Consider the following 13,067-nt stretch of genomic DNA (forward strand, 5'->3'; position numbering starts at 1 on the left):
GTAAGGAAGGTGATGATGGACAAGAAAGGAGATGCAAACCTGCAGCACAGCTTTGATCACCTAACCATGGTTACATTGTCATTGGGTCGATTTAAAAAGCAGCTCTAAGCAAGACGTTTCACCTACTAAGTAGAGAATAATAAGCAACAGACTGGGGTGGGGGGCAAGGGAGGTTCAAAGATACAAAGGAACATGACACCTCTAGCGGAACTGGACTATCACCAACAGCTACTGGCAATTACATAAACTGATACTCTTGCATGCTGTCAATAGACAGGAAATCTACATAACTTGTGTGGTCAACTATGTCACAAGTAAACACTACATGGCTTTGTCAGAACCTTTTCTATTTAAAAGTTTCAGGTATTCATAGCCACACAAAAGGATTTGGCTCAGGAGCCAAAAGGATCCATTTCTAGGTACCATTTTCCAAGCCATACTGCTCCAAGTGACATTGCTGAATTAGGACTGGGGAGACCCAGGCTCAGATCCCATTTCAACCATCATGAAGTTCCGAGTGACCCGGGGCTAGTTATTCTCTCTCAGCCAGATTGAAGTCACAGGGTTGTTGTGTGGATAATGAGGTGGGGGGACCTCATCATGTATGCCACCCTGAGCATTTGGATGAATAGGATAAAAGTGTCGAAATTAATCAATCAATCCACAGTCCCTGCAAACATTTTTTTATCACTGTAATGCCTCGTGTCCTTACTTCTTTTCCACTCTCTCTGTCATGCGATACATCACATTCCATTCTTTGAAGAGAATATCATAAGTACACACATTCATGAAAATTCATGGCTCACTTGCACAGCCCACACTAAATCACAGGATCTGGCATTCCCTCGGTTGAATCGTACAAGTCCTGTCTATAATTACTGACATCACCCACTACGCAAGGAATTCCATTTGTCTTCCCATCCAAACCAGCTATTGTCTATCTAGAGTCACTTTTCAACCCAACTCAGCTGGCCTGCAAGTACTGATTTCCTTTTCTTGTCAAGAGACAGAATATCTTCTTCTAAATCGTATTTAGCATCAACAGTGTGTTCAAGTAAGTTTGTTTCTGTCCATGAAAAAGTTGAAATTACTTTAGGCGAAGGGTGAAAGGCCAACAAGTGAGGATGGGTGGAAGATGTCTGATGGCACTGGAGGTGCTTGACTGGTGAGCAATCTGTCACTCACTGTTGCCCCTATAAATCGCTCAAGAATAAATACAAGATAGATTATTACTTTAGAGAAAATCTCCAGGTCAAATTGCCACAGAAGCTGCTTTATACAGAGTCAGACCACTGGTTTGTTGAGCTCAGTGTTGCCTACTCTACAATGATTAACAGTGACTCTCCAGACTTTCAGAGGGGACGACGTTGTCCAGCTCCACCTGGAAATACCAGGGATTGAATTTGGGATGTTCTGCAATGCAGAGTATGTACCCTACTATCTAGCTATGGCCCTTCCCAAAAGGTTGCCTGATCACAATCTAGAGATCCTGCCTGGGTCTAAACATCCCACAGCAACAGGAACGCAAGGAGCTACCGCATTTCCCAGTCCATTCCTCCTCCAGATCCTGCATCCATCTTCATGTAGCAGTGTGGGAAAGGGGTAAGGGCAGATAAAAGTAACAGGCCAAAAAGAGCCAGAGGAGCTGTTTATGATCCTGCTGTTGCTGCCTTAAGAGTGTTCAAAAGAACAGGCAGGATCTCCAGGGCATCATCCGGCAATGAGACACGTGTGTTCCTACCCACCAGGGTCTAATAAAGCATTTCATAATTATATACCTGGAAACGTCATTTCTGAAATGATATGATTATTAGCTTTTCCCCATCTAGCGTTCTTAGCTGTTACATCTACAATAACCAGAATTCTTGTCGTGGGGGCACTTAAAACAGATGCTGATTCCACCCCAAAAGCAGCTGCACTGCAGTAGCTGGCAATATGCATTTTGTGCACTCAGATTTTCAGTGCCCCTTCCTTCAGAACGAAACTTGTCACAGAAAAGGAAAAATTGGCCCTGCTGTCCTTAGCAGCCTATTCCCAGAAACCTCTGCACAACACATTCCAGTTTGTGGGGGAGGGGCCACTTATCTTGGTAGATGCTGAGCAAGTTTCACAAGTGTCACAACTACCCGACGAAAGGGTGACACAAGAGAAACCAGTCCCTTCGAGTTCATTCATATCCTGAGCTGACTGGAGACACGTGAGAACTCCATAACTACACAAAGGTCTCCCCCACCACCACCCCACGACGAAAGCTTGCAATGCCTGCTTTGCATCTGGCCCTCAGCGGGTCACCAAGGTACACACCACAAAGCAGAAGCATCAAGCCCTGTTCTAGGACAAGGAGGAGAGCATTGCCATCAACTGTCAAACCTGATTCAGAGTGTTTTTGCCTGCCTGATGTCCCAGAGGCTGACTACCCGCTCCATCACAGTGGCTTATGCAGAAGGAAGAAGTGCTTGCTTGGGTTCCCTCCCCACCCCCCGCCCACTGCCCCTCTCCCACTCCCAATCCAGGCACTGCCTGAATAGTCAAGCTCCACTGTGCCTTGCTAATGACCCTCACATGTCTCCCTAATGGGCTCCCTGTGCACAGTGCAAACAATCAATTCATTAGGAAAAAAACAGCAAGAGCTGGGGAACCGCCAGGCCAATTGCAGGGCTAAGCCTTGGCAGCCCCATCAAAGCCAGCATGTGTCTTCAGCTCATGAGGGGGGCAGCCAAGAACAGCTGCTCCTGTAGCTCCAATTGCTGGCTGGGCAACACCACGGACGGCAACACAGATTTCCTCAACCTTTCTTCCACTGCCACTAGCAGCTTTTGGATGTGCAGCAGTCTGGAGCCCCAGCTTTTGTTGGGCAGCCTCCCAACACCTGCCAGAACCAATGGGGGAGCATCACTTCCAGGCCCAAGCCCTCCATGGCAAAAATCCCCTTGTGACGTTGCAGCAAAAGTTTAGTGGGGTCAGCAGTGTAGCCTGCTCCTCCTACACTCAGATACCTAGGAGAAGTAAAGACAGGACATGGCTTCCCACGCTTCGTCACATCATCATGCTTGGTTCTGAATCTGGAATGGTCTTCCCTTAAGTCAAGCTCTGGCCAAATGCTGAAGCTCCTCCACCGAGACTATAGCTGCGGATGCTGAGTCGGTCACATGCCCATATTGTGACACTTGTTATGCCACTCTTTTGGAAATCCTGAGCCTACTACACACAGAGCAGCAGAAATGTGGCTAATTCAGACATATGCCGATGCCGTAATATATAGCGACGGCTTCATTCACATGTATGTAATGGAGACACTTTATTGTGACATCTCGTTGGCGAGAGGTCACTAGGTGTTCCATCAATCCGACTCCAAGGACCAGATATTCATTTTTCTTTTATGCAATTTACCCCTTGGGGGTTTCCCACAAGCACTGGGGATGCAATTATGGTTAGTTTAATAGTGGCTTAAAGGCTTGCCCTGAGAAACTAGAAAGCTAGACTCTCTCTCAGTAGTCCTCTGTTGATCACTGAAATGCCTGTTCCGGCAACATGAGACAAGGTAGCACAGATATATTGCCATGTGACTAGTTCCTTGGGGTGAAAAATTAGGCAGTTTTTATAGAATGTATTTCAATGAAATAGTGGAGCCTCCTCCAAACAGCTGTATTTTCACAAGTACTAGAAGATCACAGAAATATGCTTTAAAGAGTACTAATAAGCATCATAGTTCCCCGCCCCCCCCCCATTTTTAATTTTATTGTACATAGTACATGCAGGTGGTTGTGACTAATGGCTATCAGATTTATACACATTCAATTAATTAAAGTACGTGTGGGTTTGTTTGTTTTTAAACTCCCTTTCTCACAAGAAGCCTTGCACCACCAAAATACTAAAACAGTGTGCAAGGGATAGAAGTCCTGCATTTTTTGTGCGTATCATCGCAACAACTTCTCATCACAAGGAATCCAAACTCTTGCAATGCATCTGAGAACATGATAGGGATAAAAACAACTGCAAAAGAAGCTGTCATCATTACCCACTTCCCCCACTCCCCAAGACAGACATTTCAGCATCTGCACCAGGATAGCCAGTGGAGGTCCCCTTCAGTGATGAGCTGTCAGCTAGCCCAGCTTCAGAGAATTGCCAGAGGTTTACACACAGAGACACACAACACCTCCCACTCCCCGGAAAAAAAGAAACCTCAAGCCTCAATCAATACAGGAATACCTTGCCAGTGCTCCTGCTCTAACTTTCAGGGATTTGCCTTCTGCAGCAGCCTGAGCAAATCACCCCTCTCTTTTACGTTGAGTGCCACATGCCCATCTCACGTCAAAGGCTTTTAAATCGCATGCCCCTTAACAACACAGCATTGCAACTCCAGCCCATTAAATAGAACAGGCAGGCTTCACTTTATCCTTCAAGCATCTCAGAACTCCTGATTAATAGGAGCAGCTGCAACTCAAAACCATCCAGCCCCAGAGGGGAGAAAGGAAAAGACATTTCCAAACACTTACAGATCCGGCAGTCTTAAGGGCCTCACTAAGCCTCTGCCTTTTCTCCACCTGGAAACCAAGATGCTGGCAGGCTAGGCAAGGAGCATCCCATCACCTTCTGCCCCCTGAGCGTGGACCAAAAAGCCTCCAAGGTACCCTTGGGGGAGGCAGAGTGCCCACAAGAAGGCAACGAGGACGAAGCAGACAGAGGTGCCTGCTGCCGCTGCTCTTGCCGGTGTTTCGCAGCCTCCTCTCTGAGAGCTGCAGTCCCACAGGATTCCAGCTCCAGAGCCGGCTTGGGCTGTACCAACCGTAGCTACATGGGGGGAGAGGGAGGAGACAAAAAATATATGACAGTCTCTTCCAAGAGGCAGGCAGAGCCAGACAGGCAAAGAGAAGCCACCCTCCGCCACCAGTGGCCACGCAGCAAAGCTAACTCCTGGCCTCAAAGTAAGGAGGAGTTAACCCCTAACGTGCCAGCCACAGCTGCAGACGTGTATCCCAGCGCCCGCCCCCATCTCTCTCTGAAAGTAAGCAACGGCAGAGATCTACCCACACACAAAAGCACAGAGCACCACATACTGGTCGTTCATGCTGTAAGAAAAGGGGGAAATCGAACAAAAGCTAACTCAACTTTAAGAGTGTGTTTTCATTATGTACTGGTATAATAAGGCACAAGAACGCTCCAAGCCACATACTTTGTAGGGAATACATTGAGATTCTTATTTGGTTAAGCTCAATGTTGTTGTTATTATTGGCCCTCTCTGTTTTTGTTTCACATTGTCTCTGTATGATTTTAAAACAGAATATATCATATTCCATGGGTGGGGGGGCAAAGAGAGGGGTGTCTTGTGCTCCCCCCATCTTTTTCCCACTAAAGGCTATGAGGAGTCTGGTAAACATACACACAAATTCCATCCAGCAGTCAGTTTGCAAGGTGTGATTATCTGTCCCTCTCAAACATTAAACCCCACTCTGGCTAGAATCTGAGGGAGGGCGCTCCCCTTTGCCCAATTTCTCCTGCACAAGTCTGGAAAATATTACTTTTCTGCTATCTGTAGCAGATTGTCTCTATCTGGCTCACAGACCATCCAGCTCTAACCATTAGGAATCGTTACTTCCCAAATGGCACATTCTAGCCCTTACGGCACAAACTCCATTGCTGGCATCACCCAGGTGTGTTAAGACAACTCCAAGCCAGATCTCGTTTGGTTCCAAGGTAAGGAGAGGAAGTGGAAGAATCGAAGCTGTGCTGCATACTGGACTGCAGCTCAGTGGTGACGGGGATGGAGGTTGTCTTGGCAGAAGCCGCCTATAAGCTTTGTCTCCAAGCGCCGCAGCCGCTGGTTAATTAAGAACAATAAATGACCTATGAGAAGCAGCTGTCCTTTCCTGATCCCGCAGGACGTAATGGAGGTGCCTGTGCTCAGAGTCTGCTGTCACGGAGATGAAAGGCCTCAGGGGTGACAGTGATGGGCATGTCATTCCTCAGTCTTGATCCTTTGAAGACAGACTGGCAGCAGGTTTTGGAAGCCTGCCCAGTGATCGCTCTCTTTCTGAGGAAGGCAGTGGCGGCAGCGGCAGCGGTGCCCCAATGTTGCTTACACAGACTTTCTCCAGTTCTCAACAATCTGGCCAAGGATCCCACACCTCTTGTTGAGAGAGCCAAATCCAACCCAATGCGGTACTTGCTCACAAAGCCCTTAAGTGAAATGCGTTTTCAGGGATGGCACTAGAGCAGCCAAGCCCCAAATCCCCAGAGGCAAGCTCCAGGCTGAACTGCTCAAAACTGGGTTTTGAAACCCATGGAGGTAAACTTCATTATTTCCACATCTGGGAGGAGTCAGCCTTTCACTGTGGCAGCACCTGTGGAACTCCCTGCCTATTGACATTAGGTAGGCACTCTCACTATACCATTTCACACACCAGCTAGTTTCTTTGTTTCAGCAAGCCTACCCAGATATAGTGTTGTGTATGCACTTGTTTCTAAAATAAAAACAAAAATGCTGCTCTTATCGGTGTATTGTTGACAATTATTTTATTATACACAGCTTAAATATTTTCCTAAATTAAGCAGTTTTGTATTGCTTTCCTAAATAAAATAAAACTACTTTTGTAGTGGGTGGATGCGGGTGGCGCTGTGGGTAAAACCTCAGTGTCTAGGGCTTGCCGATCGCATGGTCGGCGGTTCGAATCCCCGTGGTGGGGTAAGCTCCCGTGTTTCAGTCCCAGCGCCTGCCCACCTAGCAGTTCAAAAGCACCCCTAAGTGCAAGTAGATAAATAGGTACCGCTTTATAGCGGGAAGGTAAACGGTGTTTCCGTGTGCTGCGCTGGTGCTGGCTCGCCAGAGCAGCTTCGTCACGCTGGCCACGTGACCCAGAAGTGTCTCCGGACAGTGCTGGCCCCCGGCCTCTTAAGTGAGATGGGCGCACAACCCTAGAGTCGGACACGACTGGCCCGTATGGGCAGGGGTACCTTTACCTTTACTTATTTTTGTAGGTATATAGCTTTCTTTCAAATGAATATGGGGTGTGTGTGGAGAACTACAGATCAGCAGCCAAGCCTTTGAGGAGATTGACACCTAAAAACTGGCATCAATCCCTTTCAAAATATAATGGCTAATACCTTTTTCCTATCAATATTGTTATGTCCACAGGTGAGAAACACCTGTATTTTCAATAATAAATAATATATATCAGTTATTGGGGTTGCAAGCAAATGAGGCAGATAAGAGAAATATGAAGCATGGGGATATATTTACACAGACCTTATACTCAGTGTTAGTATTTGTACTGGAGTGGGAATGGCTGTTGGATGAATTTCAGCAGCTTGACAAAAACAGCCTTAGAGCCAGATGCTTGGAAGCAACAGAAGTACACTGAATAATAAGTCTGTGGGCCAAGGAGGAGGAGGAGGAGGAAGAGGAGGAGGAGGAGGAGGAAGAGGCATTTAACTCCCTCTGTCAAACATTAGTCGCCTGTTTCTGGATTACTTGCATTGTGCAGATGACAAAATAAATCCCCGGAGAAATGATGGAAGCTGCATAAATGATGCCTTTTCCACAGTTGTTGTTGTTGTTGCTTAGTAAAATTTGGAATTATTACTTGGTTTTGATTTGACAACAAAGTCACAGCCGGCAAATAAGAAGCATATGTGCAATATGACTGAAAGTTAAGCAAGATCTAAGACAGAATGTAAACAAAATGTAAACAATTAGTTCTTATCATCCAAGGAGAACAAAAATCAAAATACTATAGAAAACACTGTACTGTACTGAGTATTCAGTGAGATTCGCAAAACACTTCTGTGCACTAGAACAGCACAAATCCAGCGAATGCATATGGCTGTCATTATCTAGGTGTAAATAAAGATGGTGGAGGAGAGAAAAAGCTAAGATCCTGCTGGTCTATCAGGTGGACTTGTGAGTGGCCTTAGGACAGGAGACCCAGCTTCAATCCTCAACTCTGCCTGCATGTTTTAGCCTGTTGTCAAGGAAATAATTTTATATCAACCAGGGAGAAAATAAAAACATCCCACACAGGATAAAAGACAATAACAGTGTAAGCCTATACAGTGGTACCTCAGGTTAAGTACTTAATTTGTTTTGGAGGTCGGTTCTTAACCTGAAACTGTTCTTAACCTGAAGCACCACTTCAACTAATGGGGCCTCCCGCTGCCGCCACACCACCAGAACACGATTTCTGTTCTCATCCTGAAGCAAAGTTCTTAACCTGAGGTAATATTTATGGGTTAGCGGAGTCCGTAACCTGAAGCGTATGTAACCTGAAGCGTCTGTAACCCGAGGTACCACTGTAAATATTTACTTAGAAGTAAGGCTCACTATTTTATATGGATGCTACTCCCTAGTAACCCTATTTCAGTAAGCCTAGGTTTTCTCTTCTGTTGGAAATACTATAGCTTTGGACTTCCTGCATCAAGCAGGTGGTTAGGCTAGATCAGGGGTAGGCAACATAAGGCCTGGGGGCCGGATATGGCCCAATCGCCTTCTAAATCCGGCCCGCAGAATGGTCTGGGAATCAGAATGTTTTTACATGAGTAGAATGTGTACCTTTATTTAAAATGCATCTCTGGGTTATTTTTGGGGCATAGGAATTTGTTCATTTCCCCCACCCCCAAATATAGTCCAGCGCACTACATGGTCTGAGAGACGGTGGACTGGCCCATGGCTGAAAAAGGTTGCTGACCCCTGGGCTAGATAGCTAAACCCTATGGCAGCAGCCTAAAGAGGGTTGCAGTCATGCATACAAAAGGAGGGCAGGCAGCCTAGACCTCTGGAAATATAATTCTGATTTTAATCAAAAGGATCTGGCATTCTTTGCCTCCCTCTTAAAATCTTCTGCTCAAGACAATTTTCTCAGAGCACACAACTGACACAAGGTGCACATTCTGCAGGAGTTTCCAACATTTCACTGGGAAATCTCCCTTTGAAAACTGCGCTGTGCTTTGTACATCTGCTGAGAGTAACAGAGGGAGAGTTAACAAGAGGCACACACTGGAGTTGCACTATATTCTGCCACACTTAGCATAGGAATGTAGTGGGCTCCTGGAGAAGAAGGGGAGCTTTCCATCGTTCCCACCTGCAAGCTCGAAACATTTAGCAGGCTAGTAACTTTTGTGGGCTTATTTGCAAGGCTGGTTCAGTGGTTTTGTCACCACACCCTAGAGAGAATTCTTCTTCCAAACAGCAGCTCTTCAACATCTGGCTTAGACCACAGGCTATTGTGTATCCATGACTATTTATAGGTTTATTACTCGAGTTTCATTTATTTATTTTTACCTGAATTAGTTGGACGGGGGGGAAACACTTTTTAACTGCTACAGAACTAAAAATAGAGAGCACAAACTCAACTGACCAGTAGTGACTCAACAATAACTAAAATATCCTGCTAAACAATGAACAACTATATGCTTGCTCCATGTGGCTTTGCTTCTAAGTAGTCCTCATTTTCTGTACTGTGGTTAAAAGCAAGAGGTCAAGGGCTTTACATATGTTACTCCATTGCAGCAGAAAACGCTCTTCTTTACTGGCTTTTAGGAAGAGTGCAAAGCTGTGCTTTTTCTGGGGGTACTCAATGGTATGCAGAACCAGCACCTTTCCCCCAAATGTTAAAAGTGTGGCACTTACTGTAACAACTTCATGGTGACTACCAGCACCTGTTTTTCTATTTGAAAAAGCATTGGTGCCGAGGCAATACCTCTTTCACCTAGTTTTTAATTTCAATAGACACCGTATTTTTCGCACCATAGGGCGCACCGGACCATAGGGTGCACCCAGTTTTTAGGGGGGGAAATCAAGGGGGAAAAATCTCCCCCCCCCCAGCGAGCAGCGTACAGGCTGCGCACAACCTCTCCCTGCCGGAGGGGTTGCGCTCAGCTATGGCACAAGCCAAGGCAGTGAGCAGGATGGATCCCGCTCGCTGTTTTGGCTTCCTCTTTAGCCCTGCGCAACCTCTCCTTGCTGGGAGACGCTGCGCAGGGCTAAAGAAGCCATAGCCCCGTGCAGCCTCTCCTTGCCAGAGGTGTTGCGCGCAGCTATGGAACAAGCCAAGGCAGCGAGCGGGATGGATCCCACTCGTTGTTTTGGCTTCCCCTTTAGCCCCGTGCAGCCTCTCCTTGCCGGGAGACACTGTGCAGGGCTTTCCTGGCTTTACTGGGAGGTGGGGGGATTCCCTCACCTCTCCCAAAAGCCCCAGAAGCCGCGCAACCCCTTTAAAGAGATCACGGCTTCTCCTGGCTTTTCTGGGAGGTGGGAGAAGGGACTGATGCGGCCAGTCAGTCCCTTCTCCCTCCTGTGGAAAAGCCCGCAAGAGCGCACGGAGCTTGTGTGCGGTTCTTGGGGGCTTTTCCCGCCTGCCTCCCCCCTGCATTCGCTCCATAGGACGCACACACATTTCCCCTTGCTTTTTAGGAGGGAAAAAGTGCATCCTATGGTGCGAAAAATACGGTAGTTCACTGTTATTTTTCTATACAACCCCTGTTCACTATTATAATGTTTTGCTCATTTTTACTATATTTTAATATTCGCTGTGAGCTGCTTTGAGTTATGGAAAGGCAGCTTAAAACAGTTTTAAATAAATTTTAAAAAGACAAAAACGGGTGGAGGAAACATCAGGAAATTCACTCACAAAAGGTTAGTTGCTGCACAACAGAACTGCGCTGTAAGATTTCTAAAGAAAACAAAAGCAGCATTGCCATCCTTTTACTGCAGATTTAGCAATAGAGTAATTTTGAAATGCTCTCTCACACACATAAATAAGCTGAAAGAGGATCCCACACTTCCCAGATCCCTCCACATGGCATGAAATGTTCTTTTAAAACACACATTTCCCTCCATTTCCTGCCTTTGACTGCAGTACCACCACTCACAATCCCATGCTTGGAACCCCCAAATCCTTCCTTGGTCTGCCCTTGGACCTCAATATGCCAAGGCATCTCCTCTTGCATCCCCATTACCTTATTTCCCAGGGCCTTATTAGCAACCTCTAATAAGTTTGGTCCCCAACTTGTCTCATCTTTTCTAGCAGTCACTTCTCATTTGAAGCCTGGAGAAGATTCTCACCTTCTGCACGCCAGTCCTCTTCTCCACTGTTTAGCCTGAGGTTATTACCACCACGATTCATAGCTAAAGAAGCATCCCCTGGTTGTTATGTGACTGTAATATTTGCTTTTGAGAAATGTTTTTAGGTCACACAGTATGATCATCCTGTTCTAGGAATTTTACTCCCATGAGGACCACAAGAGTAAATATGATTATGTTCTCAAGATTTTCTCCCAAGAGGACTAGTCAATATTATTTGTATTATTTTTTTTAAAAAAAATGAGATTCTCAAAATACTCTGCCTGCCCAAAGGAAACTAAGGCAAGAGGCACGATCAGTTTGCTATTTAACATTTCCCTGTTGCCTCAGATACATAGACTTAAAGGTAAATAGTGGCTAGGAGATCTCTATCAAGCTCTAATTTTGCTGGTTATAAGTACACGCTCTCTCTTTTTCTCTCTCGCTATATATATTTGTGGGCAGCTATAACCCTTCCATCCTGTTTCTCCAATATTCCCTATACTTTTCAAAATAACATGTATCTCAAAAAACAACAACAGTAGTAAGTTTATTTTCCTTGTATTTCATGCTTTCCTCCCAAAGAACAAATATTATTACAGTAAGGAAAACAGCAACAACAAAACCATCTGTCCCGTACATGCACAGGGCTCCACTACCTCACAGCTTTAGGGGACAAAGGTGGGTCATTTAACAAAGGAAAGCTGACTGCAGTGGTTAGAGTGAAAGACTCAGCAGATTTGAATGCAAACCTTTGCCATGCCCTGTTTCTATGTGATCCTGGACAAGTCAAGGACAGGACAATTCCCAAATTGCTCCAAAGTGAATGCAATTAAGTTTCACTGATGGATAAAAAAGATTGAGCATGGGGACGGGGACAGGGACAGCAGTTGTGCTGCACAGACTTTACTACACAGTTACGTCCAAGGGATGTATGCACTTCTGTTGGTTTTTTTTAAAAAGATTCCAAATTCTACACTAAAATAACCTAGGAAAGCCAACTGCTGCAATTAAAATATATGGAAATGTGAACCGTTTTGCTCAGTTTGAACACAGTGGTCTGAATCCCAAAATGATGTTTCTGAAGACTGATGGGGGGGGAAATGCTGTGAGAAATGAAGGGTATTGAAACAAAATAAGGAGGAAATGATGCAAAGCTGTTTAGGGCACTAAAGTACCAACTCCTTGAAACTGGAAATCCTGAAGCAGGAATAGGGACCCTGTGACCCTCTAGATGTTGCTAGACTCCATCTCCCACCATTCCATTTGGCCTTGACAGCTGTCAGACTCAGGGATGACAGGAGCTGTAGTGCAGCAACATCTGGAATGTCTCCAGGCCTAGGCTAAAAAAACAGGCTTTTTAAAAAATTAAAGTGAAAACTAAGGTCATCGGCAAATCAGGATTTGCACCTTCTATCAGATCTTGTGCTTGTGTGACAATTTTATAGACGTGCACAACACCATACACAGCCCTGCCATTATTCCTCCTATGAGGAGGGGGGAAAACTGGAATTGTAAGGGTACCATTACAGATGAGAAAATAACTGAAATCACGTCTGGCATTTTGCGAGCTGTTTTTAAATGTGACACCCTAAGCAGCCAGGCACGCCTCGCTGTCACTTAACAATGGTCTTGGCTGTGCAGAAGTGTTTTACTTCCAGTTGCAATGTGGTAATAATGATATTCTCTCAAGTACTAGAGAACATAGGAAGAAGCATGCTGTTTCTTTCAGAGCTTACTTCCACAAATGCTCAAAGGGCCTAGAGATTCTGCCCACACACACACACACACACCCCTTGAAACAAAGGTAGGGCAGAAAAAGATGCAATGACTATCTCACACTCTGAAGAGCACTGGCAAAATCATTTGATTTGCACTCAGACAGGCTGGTGTAATGTAATGAAGTGTTTTGTGTCAGCTTAAAAACTATCGGCAGGGACGCGGGTGGCGCTGTGGGTTAAACCACAGAGCCTAGGGCTTGCCGATCAGAAGGTTGGCGGTTCAAATCCCCGCA

At 45.7% G+C, this 13,067-nt stretch overlaps 1 protein-coding gene across 6 annotated transcripts in view; it reads right to left on the reverse strand.

Moving 5' to 3' along the window:
- Positions 1-13,067, reverse strand: part of AMPD2 (adenosine monophosphate deaminase 2) — a 53,690-nt gene that overhangs the window by 34,908 nt on the left and 5,715 nt on the right. Inside the window, exon 1 of one of the 6 annotated variants that reach the window (XM_083617795.1) lies at positions 4,497-4,786. The exons of 4 other annotated variants lie outside the window; for them this stretch is intronic. The gene's annotated coding sequence lies outside the window, so the exon portion shown is untranslated. Of the gene's footprint in view, positions 1-4,496; positions 4,787-13,067 lie in introns of those variants that run through there. One more of the 6 variants, XM_083617796.1, reaches the window with a different exon arrangement.

This window comes from Podarcis filfolensis (assembly GCF_964270895.1).
Source record: "Podarcis filfolensis genome assembly, chromosome: 6".
NCBI lineage: Eukaryota > Metazoa > Chordata > Lepidosauria > Squamata > Lacertidae > Podarcis > Podarcis filfolensis.